This window comes from Euprymna scolopes, chromosome 45, assembly GCF_053919585.1.
Source record: "Euprymna scolopes isolate OS-2025 chromosome 45, ASM5391958v1, whole genome shotgun sequence".
NCBI lineage: Eukaryota > Metazoa > Mollusca > Cephalopoda > Sepiida > Sepiolidae > Euprymna > Euprymna scolopes.
This window is the reverse complement of record NC_136526.1, coordinates 44,315,889-44,322,149: the sequence shown is the minus strand read 5'-3', so window position 1 is coordinate 44,322,149 and position 6,261 is coordinate 44,315,889.

Below are 6,261 nucleotides of genomic sequence, written 5' to 3'. Positions count from 1 at the left end.
TTAATTTATGAAGCTCGATATAACTACAAATAAACGACAGAAGTCTGTATTCCAAATTTCAAGATGTTATCCACCTTACCGTTTATTTCTTTCAGCATGTTAAAATATTGAATTACAAAATCCAAAAATCGAAAGAGAAGTTGCAATTGTATTTTCTTTTAGTTACGTCATCTTTGAATTTTATTTATATAATTTGCTTTTGTATATGTAAATTATATATATATATATATATATATATATATATATATATGTGTGTGTGTGTGTGTGTGTGTGTGTTTGATTGAACACGACAGAGCTATTCCTTTTTCCGATCTTGTTGGATATCTTTTCTATTTGCCGAGCGTTCTTTTGAATTTCGAATGGCGCTAGAAGTTGTTGGTCGGCCATTTTCTTCTCAAGCGCTTTCTATCGGTGCATCCGATTGTCGTCAGAAGAAATTGCCGTTGTTTTCTTTTCTTTTTGAGGCTTGGTGTATTTACAATTTTTTCTTTTTTTAATTGGCTATAAAGGTGGGTGTAGGAGGGTTGGGAGCGACTTATTGTTATCGGAAAAAAAGGAATAATTCTGTCGTGTTCAATCAAACGTGTCTGCATAACAACTTGCTGCAATTATATATATATATATATATATATATATATATATATATATATATATATATATATATATATATGATTGTTGAGATGCATTATATCCGACGATATGAAATAGAATGGAGGTGGAAGGACCTGAATACTCCCCGTTTCGCCCGATTTATGCGGGCTTTTTCAAGAGGGATGACCGCATAACTTCTATTATATATATATATATATATATATATATATATATATATATATATATATATATATATATATACAGGGTGGGCCAAAATAAGGGCCCTATCTTTAAATTTTAATAACTTCCACAAAATAAAAGTTAAACTCAACAAACTTTATGCGTGTGTAGACTGACCCTTCCGAGATTTTTTTTAAATAAACAAAACAAATTTTGGCCGAAAAACACTTCTTAAAACTTACATGAATTTATGAATTTTTAAAAATAGGACCCTTATTTTGGCCCACCCTGTATGTGTATATATATATATATAAAAAAGAGTGTAGCCATCAACAATTGTGGGTTTTTCAGCCTTTTATCATTTTTTATTTTAAAATATTTTTATAGCGCGTTTCAAACTTTATACAGCTCTCTTCAAATGCATTTTTTATATAAAGGCTTTTTAAGTGAAGGGTTATTCTGGAGAACATTTTACATCTAATAATTCTAAGTGTGTTTTTCAGAGAAATGTTAGTCTCAGAATTTTGTCGCCAATGGCCAGCGTGTTGTGGGATCCAATCAGAGAAGTTCTTTTGGAGGGGAGGAGGCTTTTTGGTCCATTTGGTAAAGGTTTTTATGTTATTTTTTTTTTGTGACTTTCTTTCTTTTTTGATATATACGCGTACACGCACACGCGCGCACACACAATTACGCACATACATACACACCAAATATAAATATTTAAATTTAATATAAATATAATATAAATTTAAATATATGTGCGTGTGTGTCTAAATAATAGGTGTGTGTATGTGTGTGTGTGTGTGTGTGTGTGTGTGTGTGTGTGTGTGTGTGCGTGCGTGTGTGTGCGTGTGCGTGTGTGTGTGTGTGTCCACGTAGGCTTCCACATATTTAAATATCACTTACATACTGTACACTTTATCGTTGCGAAATCATTAGTGTCGAGACAATCATTCAAGCCAGAATCGCACGAGTCGTACCCGGAACGAGAGACATATTTAACTTCAATTCTAAGCATACAAATCAATGGGGCTACCGTGAACGAGAGATAATGAGAAACAGAAATGTGTTAATGAGGCGGACAAAATATTCTGGCATTAGAAGTGTTGCTTTAAATCTTTCTGAATCATCATATCTTTTACTGTAATATCCTGCTTCATGCAATTCTCGGGAGTGTCTTATTGAATGTTCGAACTTTTTTTTTTTTTGTTTTCGCTTTTTTTTTTTGTTTGTTTTTTGTTTTTTTGTTTTTGTTTTTTTTTTTCCTGGTCAGTTTCGTAATAGTATGAATAGGTTTAAACTAATGCATCACAATGATTTACGTAAAGTTTTGGATCTTAGCACAATTTTAAAACAGCCGTCTCAACACACAAAGGACTTCAACATTGTTCTGCCATTTCTAAGCAAACATCGTTAGTGAAAACTTCCTCGGCGTCCATTATGTTTTCGCTATTTGACCCAATTCTCATGATCGTATAAGAAGCTTGTCAAAGTACAATACGCGTATACAAAAGCATTTCTTTTACCAGTGATACTAAGACTACGGCATATTTATACGACATAATCGCGTTGACACACCGGTTTTCGTCAGATCACTGAAGTTAAGCAACTTTGAGCCTGCTTAATACCAGATGGGTGACCATATGGGAATTCTAGGCGCTGTATGTGCTCTCCGCTTATCTCGGCTTTCGTTTCCAGTCGTTCTGTACACACAATTCACTTGCCACTGGTATTTGACAATGTTGGCTCAGGAGAGGTGCGGTTGGAGGTTGCGCACCTCTTACCACAAAATTTTCATGCGCAGGTAGGTATCTGTAGTCCGTCAGAGATTGAAGGGGCTTTTACTTTACTAGGACTATGGAAATAGAGAGGGAAAAAGAGAAAGAAAGAGGAAGTTAGATAGAGGAGCAAACAGATGAATAATTTAGGTCATAAGTAGCTGTGGTTTTGCCCTCAGCTCCAAAGCCAACACAGTCTTAAGAAGCTATTCTCAACCTTTCCACTTTGTGGAACTCTGTTCCTGCACACTGTTTTCCTTCTATCTACAGCTTTGGTCTTTTCAAGACTAAGGTCAATAAGCATCTCCTCTCGTTGTAATAATCAGCTTTCGTTCGTGTAAGCTTCTTACATCAAGTGGCTTCAAGCCTTGTCTCGAGCGATTTCTATGAAAAGGAATCTATAACGTCATGCCAAATCTATACTTATTTTAAGACCGACATTCCCAACCTTTCATCGATCATTGACTCCTCGGCTTTATGCATTTCTACATTTACCTCCTACTTCCATAGAAAACATTCGTAGCCATCATAAAGTGACAGAAAAACAAGAAGGTCAAAAGGGACCTTTTTATTGTTCGTATCAAAATAGTATACATTCGTATCACAAAAAATAAAGAAAACCAAACGTTTTTCTGAATAGAAAATTATTAAGTTAATTCGTATGACATTTCTTACACATAACACAATCTCAGTGACATGCAATGGGTGAGTGCTTATCAAGGCGCACAGGCCACTCGAGGATAAGGGTTAATAAGCGTATAGTGGTCAATGGGACAATGTCGTAGTAATTGTCATTGGGATGGCTATATATGCTGATGACACAACACTCTATAACAAACACGACAGGAAAACGAATGGACACATATCTAAAGAAATGGCAGGAACACTAGAGGATGACCTCCGATCTGTAGTGGAATGGGGATAAAAAACGGATGGTCACATTCAATGCTGCCAAGACTGAACTTGTTTCCTTCAATAATTACAAGAAACTTTCTCTACCACCAATAACAATGGTCAAAGACTCTTTATCTGAAAGTAACGCTCACAGGAAACATGAGTTGGAAAAATTACATTAAGAGTATTGCCAGGACCGCTGCGAAGAAGGTAGGTTCTCTCTACCGTGCTAGAAAGCTACTAACGCCCGAAAGTATCTTGTATCTCTATAAGGCTACCATTTTCCCATGTATGGAGTATTGTTGTCATATTTGGGCTGGTGCATCTGCTACTAGTCTCTCGCTCCTAGACAAAGTTCAAAAGAGAGTCGCCAACCTGATAGGTCCTGAACTGTCATCTAAGCTTCAGCCTCTGTCCCATCGACGAAATGTTGCATCCCTCTGCCTGTTCTACAAGTACTTTAACGATGAATGCTCTGACGAACTGCAAGCACTTGTACCCCTTCAACGTAACCCTAACCCTAACCCTAACCCCCGACAAGCAGTTAAATCGCACCCGTTCACAGTAGAGATGCCTAGATGTAAGAGAGCCTTCTACTCCAATAGTTTCTTCACCAGAACTGCTTTTGGAATTTCCTTCTGGGTCCCTGCTTCCCCAACTGTACTGACATGCAGAAGTTCAAGTGTAACGTGAACCGACAGCTTGCTGCCCAACTCCCTACATAGTAGCCCTGTAACTTATGTCCCTGATAGTAGCCACCTACATCAAAGTTTCAACGTGTCTTGTTTGAGGTGAAAATGTAATAAAATCGTTAGTAGTGGAAATTTGGTAAATTGGATTACTTAAAGGGAACGGCTCGTCAAGAATTTGTTTACGTTGGACTTGAAGATGACCATATTATAGTCAGCCGGAAAGCAGGCAAATGGAAGAGAGCTCCACAGGTGTGCAGTTCTAAGAAAGAAACTTTGTTCATGGAATCTACGTTTAGGTTTATGCACAGATAAAGAATGGGGGAAATTATTGATAGTGGTTTCAGCTAGACGAGTGTTTCTCGTGAAAGTTTGGCGAGGGAGGGGGGCATAGATTGGAGCTCAGATAAGCACTTGCCATGAAAATAACGATAAAGCAGAGAGAGGCTCGCAAAGTCTCTTCTGTGAAAAAGAAGTTGTACACTATGCTACGACGTCTGTTTTGAAATATGTCAAGGAAAAGTGCTCTTTAGGCCTGTGCCCCACCGGGACACGTTCATTACTGTTTTTTTTTTTTTGCTGTTTTTTTTTGTTTTTTGTTTTTTTTTGTTTTTGCTTGAGCACTTTTGGTGAATGATGTAATTGTTATGGATTACACGACACGGGGACGCACGCAAAGGACGACCTAGATTCACGTATATCCAGCAAATAGCACACGACGCCAATTGTGAACCTGACATTCTGGTGCAGTTGATGGAAGGAAACTCTAGAGGGGAAGAGTTACATTGGTCCGGGCAAGGAACCCGTCCTGATAATGCTTGAGCAGTTGCGCTGAAAAAATTCTCTGCGCGTCAAAAAATAGAACAAAAATGCACAACACAATAAAGTAGTCAAAGCTATATTGGACATATGAATCCAGGTACATTTCTCAGACATGAAACAATCTGAAAAGAAATTAGTTTTTATTATCAGGTACTTTAATTATTTACCACCGACTATATAATTTTTTTTTACCCCCGGAGGTAAATTTACTCCTGGTTGAGAACCCCTGATCTAGAGTCTGTGTAAGTAAGCCTACTAAAACGATAACAACTCATTGTCAGTTATAGAGTTACTTCATGGAATATTCAACCTTTGGGGTCGCGAAAATGTAAAGATAAAGAACTGGTCTGGTTTAGAGCATTATTAAGATGGCTTTTTCCTGTTGACTGAGTCATAACTCTGGTTTTGTCCAGTTCTATGAGGCCCACACTCCACGGCTTTATCTTCTTCATTTGAAAAAATGTTTAGTTTATTGCTAATCGCAGGGGGGATTCCAACAGGGATGCTTAAGCATGTTTTCAGGCCAGAGTGTTTTTTCTCTAGGGCGCTGGCTCTTAACCCCCCACTTTCCGACACGTGTCACATCATTCCACCGTCGAATAGGGATATGTATCGAAAGTACAGCATCAGTTCAGATACTGTACTTCATTTTTTTTCTCTCCCTAGTTATGACAAAGATTGACACATCTTTTTCTCCCAAATCCAGCGCCCCCTTTTTTTTCGGGAGATTATTTCCCTAACATTAAAAATCGACCTTGTATCTAACTCTGCCCTCGTGGAAAAGCAAATATCTAGGAACTGATTCTTTTCATAGAGTTATATGAAGAGAAGCGTTCCCCAGTATAAACCAAGAGTGATATTTAAAGACTACATTAATAACAAGAGTAGGTTTAAGGCTCCCAAAATGCACACTAGAATTGTCCACAAAGATAATGTATTAAGCAAAATTTAGTTCTCAGTTCGCTAAAATTTAAAATATAACGTTTCTGCACCATAACACGTCCGTTTGGCGTAACATTATAGGACTGTTATTTTAACATGCACAAGAAATATATATGGTTTGCAAAACTATGGCTTCCTTCAGAGTGCAATGCGATGACGTCAACCAATCAGTAAACGTATCTTAATTGTAACCATTCCACAAACAGATGGTGATGGAAGATAAATTACGTATATGTGCAAAATTAGCTGAAGTGTTAAAATATGACTATCTTGTGCATGTTAAAATAACAGCCCTATAATGTTACGCCAAATGGACGTGTTATGGCGCAGAAACATAATACTTTATGTTTTAGTGAATGAAAAAT